This window comes from Saimiri boliviensis, chromosome 6, assembly GCF_048565385.1.
Source record: "Saimiri boliviensis isolate mSaiBol1 chromosome 6, mSaiBol1.pri, whole genome shotgun sequence".
In the NCBI taxonomy this organism is placed as follows: domain Eukaryota; kingdom Metazoa; phylum Chordata; class Mammalia; order Primates; family Cebidae; genus Saimiri; species Saimiri boliviensis.
This window is the reverse complement of record NC_133454.1, coordinates 70,018,786-70,040,244: the sequence shown is the minus strand read 5'-3', so window position 1 is coordinate 70,040,244 and position 21,459 is coordinate 70,018,786. Positions and strand designations below refer to the sequence as shown.

Genomic DNA, 21,459 nt, shown 5'->3' with positions numbered 1-21,459 from the left:
TACTGCTGCTAATAGTTAATATTTATGGTATTTATTTTGTTATGTGTCAGGTACTAATCCAAGTAGTTTATATAGTAATTTGTTTAATAATAATTTTCAATAATAATAATAAAAATAACTTTTCATGATAAATGCCATTATCTTTATCATCTCTTTATACCAGAGGTATTAAGTCACAGAGCCTAGATTCAATCCAGATGTGCCTGATACCAAAGTTTACCAGTATATAATATTTATTCATCCACTAAAATAGACTATGACAAAAACTTTGCAATATTGTACTGGTATTCCTAGACAGTGATACAAGACAAAATTGAAGAAATAAGAGAAAGAAAGATTGTTAAGGCAGAGACAATATTGTCATCATTTGCAGATAATATGATCATTTATATAGAAAATCCAAGAAAGAAAATTTGGTTGACTAAGCTAGGCTGCCCTATCCCCCACAAAATGCACAGAAATTCTGTATAAAATATAGTAAAATATAATAAAACTCTTTTTTACCTTATAGATGAGCTCCAAAGAAAGAGAATCTTCAGGGGCAGGAAACCCTGAGTCAGAGCAGTCAAGGCAGTATAACTGGAATATCAAGGCTAAAAGCTGAAATACCTCTGGAACTGGTCAAATGAGACACCTATAAATTGTACATCACAGACCTAGGCATGGATTCCATGAAGGAACAACACCTAAACTCAAGAGGGCAGCCATTGCAGCATCCAGTTCATCTCAAGGCTTTCAATGAAGGCACCCCTGGGTCAGAGCAGTAAACATGAGCAGTGACTGCACTGCTGCTGAGGGGGCACTTCGGACCTCAGTGTCAGCTCTCATGGCAAGGCAAGGAGAAGAGACCTGGCCTTCTGTAGAATGGGGAGTGGGAACTGAAACTCCTGTAGGAAGCACAGCCACAGAGGTTGCCCCACTGTGTAATGGAGTCACTGACCCAGAGAAGTCTAAGGATGACCCTTTCTGTTTAGGGTTCTGGATCTGGGTGGGATGGTGTCAGGGAAACTGCCACTATCCATTAGAACCCTAAGTGAGAGTCACGCATGGGTGTGGAATCCCTATGTGTATTACCCAAAGAGTACAGAATTTCCGAGCTGAGAAATTAAGGTAAAATTGAACCCCAGACCACTGAAACCCTGAAATATATCTCTCAGGAACTAAAGCACAATTGTTCCAGAGGGCCATTTTCACAATCCACAATAAAAACTTAAAACCATAGGAGGAAATGATCTGCCATGAGGATTAGCATCCAAAGAACTTGAGATAACATCTAACCTAAAAGAGACTATAAAATAAATGTGTTTAAAACGTTTAAAGACTTAAACAAAAAAGAAAGCATAGTGAAACAATAGGATATGATGAGAAAAGAATACGCATATTTGAAAAATCAAACAGAACTTCTAGAAATGAAGCATCAGAGAAATTAAAAATTTAGTGAATGATTAATATCCTATTTGAGAGAATTAGTGAAAGACTGAGAACATTTCCCAGAATGAAGCACAAATAGATAAAATATATGAAAAATAAGGGGTAGTTTAAAGATAAGGAGGATATATTGAGAAGAAATAAAATATGTGTAATGGAAGATCTAGGGGAAAGAATAGAGAAATAAAGAGAGGCATTATTTATGGATATTGAAATTCATGGAATTGAAAAAGTTACATGTCTTCAAATTCAGGAAAATAACTAGTCTCAAGCATAGTCCATAAAAACAAGTCTATACTTAGATGCATAATAGTGAACTGCAAAACAGCAAACACTGAGCAAAATCACAAAACAAAGAGGAAAGAGTCCATAGGAAGGAAGGACAATTAGAGTGACAGCAGACTTCTCACAGGCAACGGCAGACACCAGCATACCATAGAATGGTATCTTCAAAGTGCTAAGGAAACACTGTCTTTCTAGAATTCTTCGCTCAGTGACACTATCTCTAAAGCTGAGAGTGAGATAAAGATCCCTCAGGCAAAGGACATGTTTTCAGCAGAAAAGAATGGGATTCAGGAAGCAATGGCTGGCTGAGTGTGGTGGTTTACACCTGTAATCCCAGCGCTTTGGAAGGAGGAGGCAGGTGGATGGCTTGAGCTCAGGAGTTGAAGACCAGCCTGAATAACATGGTGAAAGACCATCTCTAAAAAAATAAAATAAAATAAAGCTGAGTGTGGTGGCTCACACCTGTAATCCCAGCACTTTGGGAGGCCAAGGCGGGCAGGTCACCTGAGATTGGGAGTTTGAGACCAGCCTGACATGGAGAAACTCCATCTCTATTAAAAATACAAAATTAGCCAGGTGTGATGGCACATGCTTGTAATCCCAGCTGCTTGGAAGGCTGAGGCTGGAGAATTGCTTGAACCCAAGAGGTAGAGGTTGCGGTGAGCTGAGATCACGCCATTGCACTCACTGCAGCCTGGGCAACAAGAGTGAAACTCCATCTCAGAAAAAAAAAAAAAAAAGGAAGAAGCAATGGTGAGTAAAATATTAGTAGGTATGTGGGCAAGTCTCAATACGCATTGGGTATAAAAATTTTATTACTAATTATTTCTAAATTGAGAACTTATAAAGATGTCTTGTAAAATATAAGACAAGAAAAACATGGAAGTTGAGAACAGTAGAGCTTGATTAATTTGAAACTTTTTTTTTTTTTGAGACAGTCTTGCTTTGTCACCCAGGCTGCAGTGCAGTGGCATGATCTCGGCTCACTGCAACCTCCATCTCCCAGGTTCAAGCCAATTCTCCTGCCTCAGCCTCCCGAGTAGCTGGGATTACACCACGCCCAGCTAATTTTTGTATTTTTACTAGAGACAGGATTTCACCGTGTTGGCCATGCTAGCCTCGAACTCCTGACATCAAGTGATCCACCCAACTCGGCCTCCCAAAGTGCTGGGATTACAGGTGTGAGCCACCGTGCCCCGCTGAAACTTATTTTTTAATTCTTATTTAAAAATAAGAATAGCTACTAAAAAAAACAAAAATCACCTGACCAAAATACTCCACAAAAATGAACATGTGACTTCCACAGAGAAAGGAATACAGAAAAATGTAGTTCAATAGAAGACAGAAATGCATCCAAAGGGAGCAAAGGAAAATCATGATAAATAGAAAAATCAAAGAGAATCAGTGGAGAAAATATTAGAATTAATAAAATAATTCAGGAAGTTCACAGGTAAAAGACATAACAATCAACGCTGTTCCTATATACCACAACAACCAATTAGAAAAAAAATAACAGAAAAAAAACTCATTGATAATAGCAACAAAATCTGGGAAATGTCTAGGAAGAAACTCAAGGAAAAGAGACCTTTTGGAAGTATATCAAAGAAGACTTGAGTAAAGGGAACAACATCTTGTTTATGCATAGAAAAAGTCAGTATTATAGAAATGTTAAGACTCAGATTAATCTATAATATTAACCTGAGGCCAATCAAAATCTCAACAGCATTTTTTTGTAGTACTTGAAAACTGAGTCCAACACAAATATGAAAGGATAAATGTCTGAGAAAGACCAAGACAATTTGGCCCAGCGTGGTGGCTGACGCCTGTAATCCCAGCACTTTGGGAGGCCAAGGTGGGAGGATCACAAGGTCAGGAGTTCGAGATCCGTCTGGCCAATATGGCGAAACCCGTCTCTACTAAAAATACAAAAATTAGCCAGGCATGACGGCACGTGCCTGTAATACCAGCTACTCAGGAGGCTGAGGCAGGAGAATGGCTTGAACCTCGGTGATTGAACCTGTGGGGCAGAGTTTGCAGTGACCAGAGATGGTGCCACTGTACTCCAGCCTGGGCAACAGAGCAAGACTGTAAAAAAAAAAAAAAAAAAGACAATTTTGAAAATGAACAACCAAGAGATATCTACCCTGTTAAAATTCAAAGCATATTACAAAGCTATGACAAATAAGTGTGGCTTTTTTTTTTTTTTTTAAGAAAAAGACAAACAGACCAATGCAACAAATCAGAGAGCCCAGAAACAGATCCAGAAACAAATGAGGGCACTTGCAATATGATAGTGGGAACTTTTTTCATCAAGAAAAAAAGAATGACCTGTTAGACTAATGATGGATTTGGGATACTTGACTTCCTACATGCAAGAACAGGAACTTGTACCCTTCCCACACTACATACAAAAATAAACTCCAGATGTACTACACATCTAAATATAAAAAACACATTTTAAAACTGTTAGAAGAGGCTGGGTGCAGCCGCTCAAGCCTGTAATCCCAACACTTTGGGAGACCAAGGCAGGTAGATTGCTTGGTAAGAACTTGTCTCTACCAAAAATAATTTTTAAAAATTAGCCAGATGGGGTGGTACACGCCTGTGGTCCCAGCTACTCAGGAGACTGAGGTGGGAGGATTGCTTGAGCCTGGAAGGTCGAGACAGCACGGAGCTGTGATTGTGCCACTATACTCCAGCCTGGGCAACAAAGTGAGACCCTGCCTAAAAGCAAGCAAACAAACAGAAAACTATTGGAAGAAAATAGTGCCTTTATAACTTCAGGATAGTTGAGGCATTTCTTACATTAGCAATAAAAAATAAATGATAGAGGCAAGATCTAAATCCACTGAATACATTAAAATGAAAAAATTCTGCATGACAAATGATACTGTAAATGAAAGTAAAAGACAAGCCACAGAAAAAGGATTAGTAATCAGAATCAACGTAGACAAGTTAAAAAAAAAAAAAAAAAAAAAAACAAAAAAAAAAAAAAAAAAAAAAAAAACCTGAATAGGACAATGGGAACGGGTAGGAATATGCAATTCACAGAAGAAGAAAGGCAAATTGTGCATAAACACATGGAAAGTTTCTTAATTTGACTGAAAATCAGGGAAGTATGAAGTAAACAAAGCAACATTTCCATATTATTAAATTGGCACAAATTTTGAAGTCTGACATTCTAAGACAAAGGGAGTACTTTTATATGCTATTAGTTGAAGTATAAATGGGTCCTTCCAGTAAAAAGAACAATTTTTCAACATTTAATAAAATATAAAATGCGTATAACCCAACACCCAACAATTTATCTTCTAACCCTTTAATATATTCACAGCCAAACGTATATAAGGATATTCACTGCAACATTATTTATGGTAGTAAAAACGTACAAAAACCTAAACATGCATAAGAAAATGAATAACATGTGATATTGTCATATGATGGCAGATTACACAGCCATTAAAAAGAACCATCTGTACACGTATGGGTAGTTACATATAGGTACATGTTTGCATTTTCTCAAGATATGTGATGTTGGGTGAAAAAGCAAAGTGACAGAGTGGTACACAGTGTAGGATGCCATGTCAGAAAGCACACATAAGTTCAAGGCCTTATGCACCTCATGGATAAGGAGGTATACACCAAAGTATACCTCTTTATAAGAGTGGTAGCCGGGCGCGGTGGCTCAAGCCTGTAATCCCAGCACTTTGGGAGGCTGAGGCGGGTGGATCATGAGGTCAAGAGATCGAGACCATCCTGGTCAACATGGTGAAACCCCGTCTCTACTAAAAATACAAAAAATTATCTGGGCATGGTGGTGCGTGCCTGTAATCCCATCTACTCAGGAGGCTGAGGCAGGAGAATTGCCTGAACCCAGGAGGCGGAGGTTGCGGTGAGCCGAGATCTCGCCATTGCACTCCAGCTTGGGTAACAAGAGCGAAACTCCGTCTCAAAAAAAAAAAAAAAAAAAAAAAAGAGTGGTGACTGCCCAGGGAGCGAGGGGAGAAGCAGAGTGGGTCTGGGCCTAGTAGGGTGGGCGGGGGACCTATCTGAAAAAAAATTTTTTAATATGAAAAAAGACTAGAAGCAAATATGATAAAATGTTAATTTTTAAAACTCTCGATAGTGAAAATGTATATGTTTTACCCTGCCTAGTGGTGTATTTTTTAAAGTTCTCCAAAAAAACCCAGAAAATTCTTTGAGGATTGATTGGAGCAGGCAGGCACCATCAGATATTTAGGAGGGAATGAGAGCGGTATCAAATGGATGGAATTGATTCTTTGGCCATGACTTCCTCTCCTTAATGTCATTGGATTTTCAGATCAGTCGCGCTCCCTCCTCTGTTCCCCACTCCAACGTGAGACCATGCTTGGGCATCTCTGAGTGTGGCACCATAGTGCTGGGAAGTACTTCCAAAATAATTGGGCTAACCCCTAGTGACAGATGAGGATAATGAAGCAGGAAGGCGAGACTTGTCCAGGGCCACACAGGAGGCAAAGCTGGCCTCAAGGTTCATCTTTAACCTTTAGATGCTGCTCCAATGCCACTTCCTCAGATGACAGCTCCAACTCCTCATCTAGGTTAGCCTGTCAGCTCCCATTAAATGCTCTGTTAGCACCTTGTACTTTCCCCGCCAAGCACTTATCACAGCTGAATTTAATCATGAGTTATTGAAATGCACTCTAGGCACCTTATCTGTCATTACACTGCTCGTTCCGTGATGAACTTTGTCTTCTTCATGGCTGTAATCCAAGAACTTAGTTCAGAGTCTGTTCCCTGAGTGACTGCTCTCTTGATGTCTGGACTGGTGTGCATTCGGATCCATGCTCACTTCTGAGTATTAGTATTTAGGAATTACAACTGCAAGAACCTAACAGTTTACACATGTTCATATCATGTATCATACTGCCCTGTTTTCTGGAAGAGGAAATTGAGGCTCAGAGACTTGAAAGAACTTTACCAAGGTCACACAAATAGTAAATGGAAAGGCCAAAGTTTAAGCTGCAGTTTTCTGATCCCAAGCCATTTGATAGGTCCACTGAACCATGGCTATGAGATGAGTAGCTGTAATTACTAATGTTCCTTGTCTTCCTCACCTTTTCTTCAGAGCACTTCTCCCCACCGTCACACACTCCTAGCCCTAAAGACCTTCCTTATTTAAGAGCATTCATGCTTCTGCTGCTCTCTCCTTGCTCACCAGTACCGTAATCCTATCATCATCATCATTATCATCATCATCTTCATCATCATATTTCTCCCTACAGTTGAAGTAGGAGCTGACACAGAGTAAATCAGCATGTCCCAGTCCCTGGACTTCGTAGTCATATCCCCAGAGACTAGCTCAGAGTCTTGTTTGTAGGAAGAGCTCAACAAATATGAATTGAATGAACAAATGACTAAAGTAATGCATTCTGCCAAGCGCTTGCAAAGAATCTTATACTCACAAATACAGCTTGGATTGGGACTACTATGATGTGCTAAAAGGCTCCCCAGAGAATGGTGTTGTTAGATTAGATTTTTAGAATCACAAAGCCTCTCTCCAATTCACAGCCTGATTTTGGCCAGCCCTGGAGGAATGCTGGACCAGGGCTTCAGTGAGGTGTCATAACAGTCCCTCAAGGTAGAGCTCTCTTCTGTGCTATTTTTGGGTGCTAGATCCCGGCGTGTTGATTATCTCGCTGTGTACTTTTAATACCACTTATCCCTTGTCTATTTTTTTTTAATTCCTTGCAGTAGCCCCTAAGGGAACCCTATACAAAAAATGGTCATAGTAGCCAGAGACTGATAGTATTTCACAATGGTGACTCCTGTACCTTGCATTCTTGGTAGCTATGAGAGATTGGTTGGTTAGCCATTATATATAAAGACAAAGAGACTCTAACATGTACATGGCTTCCTGTTGCTACTCAGTTGTAGGGAAACAAGAGAATGACTATGTCACTTCCAAAGAATGAGTGGTGTGCTTAATAAGGCACAGTTAAAACAAGCATTCTATGCACACTGTTCAGGCGGTTACTTGCTACTTAAATACAGAGTCTGAAACTTGGTAACACAATATTCTGTCCTCAATAACCTAGATCAGAGATTGGCAAACTACTGCCTACCAGCCAGTTCCAGCCCTCTGCCTGTTTTGTTCAGCTGTGAGCTAAGAATGGTTTTTGTAGATGAATGTTTGCAATCAATCTGATGAAAGGAGCACTAACTTTGAACCCCAATTCTTCAAATGTTATTACCCTAAAAAATTATTCTCATTCAGTGGAGCTGTATGATAAAAGATTATATTTGATAATTATTATTATATTTTGAATTTTAGCAACAAAATTTTGGGGGAAATTTGTTTTCTCTCTTGTTATTTAAGTACTTAATAATCTTAATTTTGTGTCTTAGCCTGCAAAGCCGACAATATTTACTATCTGTCCCTCTATAGGAAGTTAGCCCACTACTGGTCTAGACTAAAGCTATAAAGCTTGTCTCCTGCCACGTCACTTCTTATACTTGGAACACTTGTTATATGGGAATATCTGTGTTTCTCCACATGCATGTCTAGCTCTCCATGCCCCAGCTGTCCCTTCTGCTGGGACCTGCCACCTCCCTCCCTACCTGCCTGATCATTTGCTTGCTGATACCATGCTAATCCTTCTAGGTCCAGCTCAGATGCTGTCCCCATTTCTGAAGTCTTCTCTGACTTTTCAAGTTAGAATTGATATCCTCTACTCAAAAAGCATGTGACATCCTATAAAACATAATTGACTTTGCTACAGTTAAGGCGTTCACATCCATGGCTGCCTTCCCTCTTACACTGCAAGTGTCCTCTAGGCAGGAAGTTATGTATATACAGTAGGAGATTGACAAATGTCTGTGTAATGGATGAATAATTGACTGATGCACTGACAGGAAAGGAAGAAATAATTAATGAAAAGCTAACCTGACTCGTGTTGGAAGGGTGATCTAAACTCCAAACTGATCGTCTGACTTGTTTCTACCAGTGACTTATGTCTTTGCTCACCCCCAGGAAGGAAGACACTCGCCACAGCAAGGCTGTGGTAAGTTAAAAGGATGGAGAATTGTGTGTTGACACACATACTACAGTAAATAGGTATTTAGAAAACAACTGTGAATCCATCTTGAGAAACCTTGGCAATACTGTCTTCTCGAGTCTTCAGGCTGTGGGGCACAGCTCTGCTTATGGGCAGGAACACTTCAACTGCCATCCCTACTCCTTCTCCTCTGCTTGCTTCTCTCCCACTCGTGTTACATCCATGATGCCTTGTTTTTTCCCCTGCTGTACTCTCTAAATAGAATCTCAGGATCTGAATTGCGTATTTAACCCAGCGATTCACTCAAGGTGGTCCTCAGGAAGTTCTGAGAAGAATGGCAATGGACCCATTCACTCGCTGAGTGTCATTCTTCAAACACTGGTTGAGCTCTCTTCTGTGCCAGGCCTGAGAAAGGAATAAAAGGGCAAGGCCCAGGCTCTGCCCGCAAGGAGAGCAAACTGAATGGACTTCCTTGTACATCCCTGAAAAATCACATGAAATGTACCAAATCCTCGGGGCCCCTGGGCTTTTTGAGGAGATGCAGGCATAATGCTGTCAGAGTGGCACAGATATTTGTCTGGCAAGTCATCACAATCCAAGGAGGAAAATTCTCTCTCAAGTTTGTACACAATTAACCCATTCTCTGACCCGTGGCACTTAGGTGCCACACAAGTCCAGTCTTTGGCAAAAATTAGATAACATCACTTTACTAAGCACAGAAACATTTCTGAATTCATTTTCAGAGCAAATTAAAACTTGCTAAAAATCATTTTTTTCTAATTGCTTCCATTATAGTTCTAATTTTATGATTCTTATTTCACTCGTGCAACCAAGAATTTTTGTGTATACAAAGTGTCAAAAGCCAGGCCTCTCCATATAATTCATACTTGCTAGATTAGAACATGGCGACTCAGATATGCTTAACGGACTAAAAATACTCATAGAAAATCTTTGATCTGAGCATTTAATGGTTCTTTACCCAGAAATTCAGAATGTGTGCAATGAGAAGGGCAAAGGACCTCTGTATATTAGCCAAGTAGTACTCAACCCACCAGGGACAATGACGATGAGGATAATTGCCATTTATTGAGTGTTTACTATGGGTGAGGCACTATGTTAAGCACTGTATGTACATCATTCATTCACTTGTTCAACTAATTAATATATTAAGTGTCTATTAAATACCATGCACTAAGCTAAGTGCTGGAGGTACAATGGCAAATGAGACAGGTAAGGGAGTAACAGACTTAATGGAATGTTAAGTTTTCCAACAACTAACTTCATATTAGACAACTAGATATTAGTGATTCTCTTTTACCGCTAAGGAAACAAAATCAGAGAAGAGTGATTAAGTAACTTGCCCCAAATCATATAGTTAATATGTGGTAAGCAGGACTTGTAACCAAAGTCCCAAATAAAGCCAGACATCAGAGGCAAGCAGGAATTATAAGAAAGTATTGTACTTTTAAGTGCCCTTCTGCGTTTTTATCTCATTGATAAATACCTCTAGGAAGGAATTTATAGTTCCTTATCTGTTTCCTTCCCAACGGAACTAACTCCTACACTTTTGACACACTGTACAGGTACACTCCGCCAGGAAGTGGTTCACGACTCAGACCAGAAACCCCCTTTCCTCTCCATCTCCTCAATACCCTGTGCATATTTCTATTCTTGCACTTACTACTGCTATGCTTTTGCAAAATATGCCTTCCTCCCACTAGACCAGGAGCACCTCAAGGACAATGGCTAGATGTAATTTACCTGTTTACCCTAGAATAGTGATTCATCTGAGATGCAATAAATGTTTCCTGAATAAGTAAATGAAAAACGTTCATTGGTAATCTACTCTACTTCATTATTTCAGTGATAATAATAAAAGTAGCCAGCACTTATTATGATGAGTATGCACAGCGTACAAGCATTATTTCCCCCCATCTTCATCATGGCTCTGTGAAGTCACAACTGTGTAATCACCCCCATTCTGTTGATGAGAAAAATCAAAGCTTTCCCAAGATCACACAGAGTTTAAGATGCATGATTCAAACCCTGTTTTGATGGGCACTAAATTCTTCACAGGACACAAGGACGCCTCCCAGTACTCATACAAACATTCCTTTCAGCAATTTTCTGACAGTTGCGCCCCTAGAGAACTCTGGCTCCCAATTTTTACTCTCACCAGGACCTGCCTGGTGCTTTTAGATACAATACTTGAATCCATATTATCTCCCTCAAAAGACAACAATCTACTGCAAACAGAGTTCATGTGCTCTTCACCTTGAATCTACATAGCCTAGAGTCCCAGCCTTGGCATGCTCTTAAGATGTTGCATTGAACTCTGAGTAAAAATAATATTAAGCCCACTGCAATATTACTATGGAATTAGGATCAAATAAATCCAACCTAATTCCCTGCTTTTATAGTATAAGCCTCTTTCTCAATGGACTAAAAGCCCAGAAGGATAGAAAGGATTTAGAATGAAGATGGGAGGAGGGCATGGGGAAAAACTGTGAGCAAAATCCAGCAGTAGTTTAAGTGTGGGGCTTGTGGGGCCCAGTGTAGGCTGTGATTTGGGCAGAGCAACTGCTGAGGCCCATACGATTTTAATGTGCAGCCAGGGCTGAGAACGCCCAAGAAAAAGCATCGAGTGTGTGCAGGGAGCAGTGGGCAAAAAGGCTGGAAGCATCAGCTAGCTCAGATCCTGGAAGGCATTGACTGCAGGCCAAAGTGCCTGGGCCTTGCCCTGGAGGAGAAGGGAATCCATTGAGAGTTTAGGACAAGGAGGGGTGAGACTACCCACCCGCTTTCCACTGCAGAAACAGGTTAGTGGAGGGAGATTGTATGGGCTTAGCAGAGTTGGGGCCAGAAAGACAGCATAAAGGTTGAAGATGGCAGCAGCCCTCCCAAGCATGGCATGCTGGACTAGGGGAGTACGAGGGGACTTGGCAGGGGCCTGCTGGAGCAGCACAAGCAAGACACAGCTGTGGCTGGAATGAGGAGAAGCAGATTCCTGAGCCCACTCAGCCAGTGACTGTTTCTGTAACCTCAGTCCCCACACCTCCCTGACTTTATTCTGCACCTTTAAATATAGAGATGTTTACCTTAAAAGGTCATTATGAAGTTTATGGAAAAAGATATGTTAAAGCAGTTGGCACAGAGTAGATGCTCAGCAGATGAGGTTGAAACTCAATGATGTCTCTGTTCTTTCTAACAGTCTGCTCTTTTGCTTTCTGCCTTGATCTACCTTTTGCCTAATTATTATGGTTTAATAGGAAACAATCCTTAAGGGCTAGGAGGCTTGCAAAAATGCACTATGCACTCTAGGATATGCCATGATGTGGGCCAGCGTTTTGAAGTAATTGCACAAAATGGACAGTGACCACAAGGGGACAGCTCAGTGGAGGACGGATCGTTTCAGGGACGCACTTGTGGTGAGTTTTGTGGCTTGAGGCCTGGACACAATTTTCCCACCAAAAGAGGTTACACCAGGCCTAATCCTGCAAAAGCCTCTTCATTCAGTTTGGAAACAAATACCCACTGACAGTGGACTATGCTAGGATAAAGGAAGGATAGCAAAGATAATAACAATGTGTATTATGTAATACACAGCATGGGTAGCTCCTGTGTGTCATGTTCAAGACCAGCAGCACGGGAGGTGGGAGATTGAGACCACAGTGAGGCCTATGCTCCTGCTCTCTTTCAGACAGGAGAGGCAGGCACAGGCACTGGGAGCTCATCCTTTGCTGACTCCTCCCACCCATATCAGAGATGTCAATGCTTATTGGCCATTGACCTCAGCATTCTTTTCTTCTCACCCTCTCTATCCCCCACCTACCCTAATGTCAATGGGTTGCATTCTCACCAACAGGCTGATGTTGTCTTTATCTTCTTTTCTGTTCTGCCCTTTCTCCCTTTCATTTACTTCCTGTCTCAATTTAGTTCTTTTGTATTTTGTTTCTTATTTTTTGTTGAGGTATAACATACAGAGAATAAAGTCCATAAGTCTCAATTGTTTGTGTGTATCAACCCATGTCACCACCACTCAGATGAAGATACAGAACATTTCCAACACCTCAGAAGGTTCTCCTGTGCTCCTTCTCAACTTGCACATATGCAAGTTCATATATGCATTAAATGCAATTTCTCCCTACAAGAGCAACAAAAATTAATTGTATACATCTTATCTTCTTTGTGGGTTAGTCTTGGTCAGCACTGTATTTCTGAGAGTTACTTACCCACCTGACTCCCAGAGATTACCATTATTCCAACATTTATCACTATCAATTACTTTGCCTGTTTTTGAACTTCGTATAAATGAAATCATTCAGTAAGTGCATTTGTATCTAGGATCAATTTTGTCACCCACGAGGAAGCTTTTGGCGATGTCTGAAGATGCTTTTAATTGCCACAACTCAGGGTGGAGAGGGGTGGGAAATATTACTGGTGTGTAATGAATGGAGGCTAGGGATACTTCTAGACATCCTGCAACGCACAGCACAGGCCCACAGCAAAGAATTCGCTGGTCAGTAATTGGTAAGCCCTGTGTATCAATCTCCTATAGCTACTGCAACAAATTACCACAAACTGAATAGCTTGAAGCAACACAGATTTAACATTTCACAGTTTTGTTACTCAAAAGTCCAAAATGGGTCTCACTGGAAGCTCTAGGGGAGAACACTCTCTTTCCCTTTGCCAGCTTCTAGAAACGGCTCACACTCCTTGGCACGTTGCCTTCCATCTTCAAAGCCGACAACTGCCAGTCAAGTCTTTGTCACATTGCATCACCCTAATATGATACTTCTGTCTTCCTCTTTCACTTATAAGGACTCTTGTGATTACACTCAGCCCAATTGAATCCAAGCTATCCTACCAATTTCAAGGACCATAGCTTAACAACATTTATAAAGTCCACTTTGCCATGTAAGATAACATATTCATAAATTCCTAGAATTAGGATTTGGACATCTTTGGAGGGGGGATTATTCTGCCTTCCATACCCTGCTATATAATATTCTGCTGTATGAATACACCACAATTTATGTATCCTGTTGTTGATGAGCATTTGTGCTGTTCTAGTACTTTGCTACTAATAATGATGCTATAAACATTCTTATACATGTCTTCTGCATTCATTTCTGTTAGGTAGATGCTCACTGATGGAATTTCTGGGTCATGGTAAATGTATGTTTAACTTGAATAGATAATACTAAAGAGTTTTATAATGTGATTGTACCAATTTACACCCTTAGCAGCAGTATGAATTTCCATTTTCATTCTGTATTGAACATCTCCATGTAGACCTTCCAAAGACACCCCAAACTCAACTTATCCAAAACTGTGCTATCTATAAAGCTCAGTACATACCATCTTCCCCCTAGACATCCAGAGCAGGAACTCTGGAAACATCCTAGACTCTTCCCTCTCCCTTTCTGCCTACTTTATTTAGCCCCTATTATTCTATTCTTTTCAGCACTTGCTTGCATACTATTCTTGCTGCAGGGCTTCATTATCTCTCACCTAGACTGCAGTTTCTTCCCTGGACTCTGTTCCCAGTCTTGTCTCTCCAGTCCATTCTTCCCACTGCTGTCAAAGTCACTTTTTCTAAAATCTAAAACTGAACCTTGATTCTCCTGTTGCTTATAAGACAAAGGAGCCAGCCGCAGCCTACCTCCCTCTTTGGCCACTTGCCATTCTATCCTTATGCAGTGATACCTCCAAGTTCTGCCCGCACAGAACTGCTTATGATTTCTCTTCTCGTGCTTTTACTCAAATTGATCCGTTCTCCCATTTACTGCCCACTCACCTCTCAAGACTCAGTCTACTAGTCACCCTGTCTACTGAACTCTTTCCCAACACCCCTCAAATCAGGCGGACTTAACCCGTCTCTTCTCTGTGCTCCACCATGCCCTGCACAGACATTTTATCAGGGCACCTACAACTTTTTCAGCAGACTTGCCTATGTCCAATAAACACAAGCCTCCTAAGAGCAGGGACCACTTTGTCATCCAGGCACTTAGTCCAGGACCCAACATAATAGACGCAAATAAACATTTACTGAATGGAAGCTGAATTAAGAGAGTACATATTAATATGACATGGAGGAATTGCGGAGTGTAGAGACAGGCAAGGACAGACAAAGTCTGTGCTTTCAACAGTCTTAAAACCTAAAGGGGCCAGGTGTGGTGGCTTAAGCCTGTAATCCCAGCACTTTGGGAGACAGAGGCAAGCAGATCACCTGAGGTCAGGAGTTTGAGACCAGCTTGACCAACATGTTGAAACCCTGTCTCTACTAAAAATACGAAATTAGCCAGGCATGGTGGTGAGTACCTGTAGTCCCAGCTACTTGAGAGGCTGTGGCAGGAGAATTGTGTGAACCCAGGAGGCGGAGATTGCAGTGAGCCGAGATTGTGCCACTGTACTCCTACCTGGGCAACAGAGCAAGGTGGGGGTCATAAGCTCTAACAGGGAAGTAAACACATAGTTTCAGCAAAGCTACTGTAAAGATTTCAGGGAGAAAATGTATCTAAGGTTTCTAGCCTTCTGCCAGGCACAAACTAGGCACTAAATTAACTACTACTACTATTATTATTATTATTATTATTAATGGTGAAACTAGACAGTTTTTAGTTTGCTGATTCAGGACCATGTTGAAGTTATCTTCATTCAGCAGAGAATGAGAAGCTCACCTATTTACATGAATACAGTAGACACAATCTGTAAAGCCAGAACAGCATTCTAGAAATAGCTCCTTAATCTTAATGAACATTTGTTGATTTATTTTAGTTTTATATTTGGAGCATTGAATTATTCTTAGTGATTGTTGATTTAGAATTATTAATGGATTGACATTTTTTAAAAGTTCATATATGCATTAGATGCAATTTTTCCCTATGAGAGCAACAAAGAATTAATTGTGTATATCTTATCTTCTTTGTGGGTTAGTCTTGGTCAGCATTGTATATCTGAGAATTAATTACACAAAGTTAACCAATGATCTAACAAAATTCCTCAGTAAAAATGTCCAAACAAACATAAAGCACTGCTGAGTTCGTGTGTGGTTTCCATGACAAGTTTCTCTCCTGGCTTTCTTCCCTCCCCTCATCACTCCTCCTTTATCTTTTTCATGGATATCCCTTCCGCTGTCAGTACTCCAAATACATGTATCCCCCATGGCTCCATTTTCTGTTGGTTAATTTTCTCTACTACTTTTCCATGGATAATTTTGCCTCTTCCCGTTACTTTCATAACACCCACAAGCTGATCGTTTTCAAATCTATATTTATAGCCCGGACCTCTCCCTAAGCTTTCGGATCCCTGTACTTAACTGACCCTCAAACACCTCTTGTTAGATTTTCCATAGACAACCCAAATTCTATATATTGACAAGTACTCCAACTTTCACTTTTGACTTTTTTTCCTCCTTTATATTCCCTGTTCCAGAGACAAGCATCACTACCAGTTACCAAAACCAGAAACACAAGGGTCATCCTGAGTCATGTCTTCTTCTTTTCATCTCAACTGGTCATTCAGATCTGTTGTTTTGTACCTATATTATGTTATAAATCTCCAATCTCACAGCCATGATTAAGGCTTTGTCATTTTCTCCAAATTATTTCAATAGCCTCCTTATTGGCCTCTCTTTCTCTAATCTCCCCAGGTTAGCCAGTCAATGGTAGTTTTATAAAAGTTGAATCAAACCATGTTGTCACTCTGCTTAGATTTTTTCAGTGACTCATTATTGTCTATAAAAGCAAATCCACACTTCTTAGCCAGGAATATAAGGCTGTTGATAAGCTGACCTATGCCCACCTCTCAGAGCATAAAAAAAAAAAAAAAGGGAATAGTAAAAATAATAGTAAAATTTACTGAGAAAAGAGATGCTCCAAAAAATCAAAATTTTATTCTTTGAAAAAACTAAAAAACAAAACAAATCTCACCAAGACTAATCCCGAAAAAAAAGATAGAAGGCACAAATAAACATTAGGTATGAAAAAGAAGACACAGCAACAGGTAAGTAGAGATTATTTTTAAATCCACAAGATAATGCTATGATCAATTTTATGTCAATAAATTATAAAATTACAAGAAATGTACATTTTTCCAGAAAAAATAAATTACCAAAATTGGCTCAAGAAGAAATATAATACCTGGATAAGTGAATCACTATTAAAGGCATTGAATTGATAGTTTTTAAAAAATTCCATGAAAAAGACAACAGATCCAGCAAGTTTTACAGGAGAATTTCATCAGATATTTAAGGAGCATCCCTTCTTATATAAACTTGTTTTAAATAACTGAAAAGGAGGGGAATCTACCCATCTAATTTTATAGGTATAACCTTGACCCTAATAGTGTCTAAGACCAATATAAGAAAGGGAAAATTACAGGCCAATCTTATTTATGAATACCTGCAAACATTTCAGACAAAAAATAGCAAACCAAATTCAGCATAATAAAATGTATTTTTATCTAAGCAAGATTTATCCCAGGAATGCAAAGATGGTTCAGTATCAGGAAAAAAATCTACTAACAGATTAAAAAAGAAAAATCATAGGATCATCTCGATGCTGATTCTTCAATAAGAGAAAAAGCATTCAGTAAGACTAAACAGCCAACTAATTTTTAGAAACCCTAGCAAATTAGGATAAAGAGAAATTTCTTAACCTTATCTTATTAAAACATAAAGCAAACCTCATACTTAATGATAAAACTTTAGAAACTTTCCCACATCCCAAGACAAGGATGTTTGTTATCACCTCCTATTTGAAACCACACCAGATGCCCTAACCAACAGAGCAACACACACACACAAAAAGCAACTTGGAAAGGAAGATGATACATTGTTATTTGCTAAAAACTTACATTATCTTCGCAGACAATCCAGCAGAGTCTACAAAAAAACTAATTAGAAAGTGTGACAAGATTCATGAATACAAGATTAACATACCAAAATTAATGCATATGGGCAATAATAAATTAGAAAACATAATAAACTCTTCACAATAAGAGCAATAATTAAAAGATAGCTCAGAATAAAATAAGATAAGATAATGTGGTGCTAACTCAGAGTGAAGGAATAAAACAGAGAATCCAGAAATAATATCTAAAGACATGTGACCCTTATGTGTTAGAGGAGATACCATAAGTTATCGGGGAAAAGTAAAGCTTTAAAAAAGAGTGTAGGGATGATTGACTTTCCGTATAGGGAAAAAATTCAATCCCCATCTCACTCCATTTATAAAGACAAAATCTAGTCAGATTATCAACAATTTAAATACAGAAATAAAACTTTAAAACTGTATACATGTGTATATATGTATATATAATTTTGTGGAGAAAATTACAATATGTAAGTGAAGAACATAAAAGATTTAAATAAATGGCAAGCTTTGCCATGTTTGCATATGGGAAAACTCAATAGCTTAAAGATGGTAAATCTCTCCAGGTAATTTTTTTCCCAAGTAAAGCCTGCATTCATCTGCATCAAAATTATCTAGAGTGCTTGCTAAAAATTAGATACCTGGGCTCCATTTTAAGCCCATTGAATTAGTATGTATGAGGATATGGCCCAGGAATCTGCATCTTGGAAAACTCTCTCCAGGTGATTCTTTTGTGTATTAAATTTTGAGAACCATGACTTATAAAAGTAGATCATAACATGAGTTGCACATTAGAATCACTTGAGATAGTTTTTAAGAAGTTGGTTGCCCAGGCTACACCCCAGACCAATGAAATCAGATTTTCTGGGCAAGGCACCTACGCATCAGCCTTTTGAAAGTTCTCCACTGATTCCAATGTGCGGCCAAGGTTGAGGTGCACTGCCCTGGGTGGTGGTTGATGCAGAGTCAGGTATATAAAGTTTGCTGCCCTTCTCCGTTTGAACATTTGCTTCTAGTGCTAACCTGGTAAGATCTGGACTTTAACTTGACTGAGGAAGACACAATTTTCTTACATTAAAATTAGGACTCATTTATTTGGTATCCCCACCTCCTTGTCTGGTACATGGTACTTGGTGATCATTTTCTGAAAAAAAAAAATTCAACTAAATGAAATTGACTCTATCAATAGGTAAATAAATAAAATTTTCACCAAGCCCTAAAAATTCCATTAGAGTCAACAACCTATATGGCACCTAGGCTGTGAGAGGTCCAGAAGTGACCAAAATACAGCCTTCTCTTTAGGTGTTCATGACCTGGCGGGAGAGACTGATATAGACAAAAGTATTTTACAATCAAGCAGACAATGATAAGAGTTCAAAAACTAAAAAGGGAATAGAAGAAAAATTATTTCAAAATGGCTGGATCTAGGAAGGCATTGCTGTAGGATTCAGTAACCAAGACTGACCTTGAGGCATTGCTGGGATTGACCAATGAGGAAATTAGGGAAATGGGCAGTTGGGGAATGGGACAGTTCTGCACAGCATAAACTAAGTCAGATGGGCCTCCCTGTAACCTTCATGCAAGGCTGGAGGGCAGACATTGAAGGCTTCTTCTCTTTCTAACTTCCTTGTCACTGCTCTCATTTTTCAAGTATTTCACCCTGTGTACCTCCTGGTACCTCAGCTGGTTTTTTCTAGGAAAAGTTTCTCATTAGCATTTCTATAGGGAGCAGCTGCTACCCTATCTTTCCCTATTATCTGATGGCCAGGGCAATAGGGTTGACTGGGAGAGGAATTTTAATCCCCTCCTTATGACTCGTCTATTTTCTAATTGAGAACGTCAGGTCTAAAGTCACAAATGGCTTCCCAGTGAAATCCATCCTTAGCATTAAAAATGATAATAAAGACATGCTTCTCAATTTTATATCATCTATGTAAAATGAATGTGTTAAAAATTAATCAAACTCATGTTTGTGAATAATCCTAAAGCTATCTCAGATACTACTTGAATGCAAAAGTCTCAGGCTAGTATGAATGGATTGGGAATTAGATGAGCTTTTGGATAGGGAAGGGTTCTCAAAATCATGACGTCAAAGGATATCTAATGTTACTTATGACTGTAAATTATAAAGTAAAACAATGAGCATGTATATGATTCTGAATGTTGAATGTTTATTTTACATGATGGACTGTGTGTCCTTTCTCTTTAAGCAGACTGTTCACATTGATGCCATGTGACAGATGTCATTTGTAAAGTCCATGAGATGAACCAGTCACCACGGCGTAAGTACATCATAATTTATATAGAATGGCGGAAGAAAAGGGTTTGTAAATCAAATTATCATTGAAGTGGGCCACAACTTAGCTTCTAAGGCGACATAAGCCCCATCTCTAGTGGACGTGTAACATACTTAAATTCAAAAGATATCCTAGAATCATAGCAAGGAAAAGAATGTGAGACAATAGGGAGGGAAAATCAACTTTCTAGATAAGCTTATAATTGCCAACCATCTCTACAGTGTATTTAATGTATTGACTATCTTATTTCTTTAGAACTACTTTAAGCCAAAGTGTATTTCTCAATTATTTGTTAATTTTTCCTTTGGAGCAAAAAAATGCTAAATTTCACATCAAATTTGTAATGCACTTAAATTGTTCATTAAATAAATTGATGTTTCTTAGCAATATTCATTCCCGTAACATTTCAAAACCCTTCTGATTATCTAGCAAAATGGTAATGGTGGCCCCCCAAAGTCATGAGTATAATTACTATTACAGATCTAAATTTAAATTTTTTTTGAGGTGCTCAAAGTTGTTTTTTTTTTTTGACAGGTTGATAGAATTGATAGGTGCTAAAAAAAATAATCATTCTCACCAGCTGTGAGGGCATAGCTGTTCCCCACCAAATCCAGTCATTTCCAGTCTGTGTGTAATTTGAAGCATGGCACGTGAAGCATGACAAGCTTACTGCACAGTTAAGCTGTTGTTGTTGTTGTTGTTGTTGTTTTAGGAAAAAGGCTATATGGAACAAGGTACAACCCCAAATCTGAGGTGTATTGTATCTGAAGGATGTGGTCATTCCTCGACTGACAGGCCACTCATCCATAAACAAAGCAAGTCCTGCCAACTTGGAATCAACACTGAGCAGGATCACCCAAGGAGGCTTAAGAATCTGGAATCTCTCTTGATTGGCATTGACTGTATAGTAGTGAGAAGAGATAGCTCCTGCCAGTGGGTAGTAAGGTTCCACCTGCCACAGGGTGCTAGAATGAGAGTAGGAAGAGGAAGAGGCCAGGCCAGTAGTCTATGATGTTGGGCCAGACTTGGGTTTCTCAGGGTAGGAAGATCAAAGCCATAGCAGAACCAGAAAACTACATCCTGGTTTTGTTTTTTATGTATCTTGCTTGCTTGTTTCTCCTCTTTTCTTTTGCTCCCCACTTGGCAGCAGCATAAAAACATACTGAACATTCTACCTTCTCATGGCTAACCAAGGAAAAGGATCTATGTCCTTGCTTGACCAAGAGCTCAAAGGAAGTGCTATACTCCTGGGGTACCAGTGTGGTTGTTGTGACAGCAATAAACCAAGAGAGAGGTGCCAAGAGGGAGGTGGAATTCAGGAAGAGAGAACTGCAGGGGTAGAAGCTGGAGGACAGATTTTCTCTTCACATGAAAGATGTCTGAAGATGATAGTCTTTCCTCAGCCTATGAGAGAGTGTTGGAAGGACACTGGAGAAGGACATTAGTCTAACATGAGGCTAGATACAGAGTCTTGGCAAAGGACTAACTCTCTAGTCCTCCCCACTGCACACTCTTGCAGGAAGGAGACAGCAGGAA

The 21,459-nt window shown here is 39.5% G+C and overlaps 1 protein-coding gene across 1 annotated transcript in view; it reads right to left on the bottom strand.

The window, feature by feature from the left end:
* The window catches only part of MAP6 (microtubule associated protein 6), an 86,964-nt gene that overhangs the window by 62,484 nt on the left and 3,021 nt on the right, over positions 1 to 21,459 (bottom strand). The window lies entirely within an intron of this gene.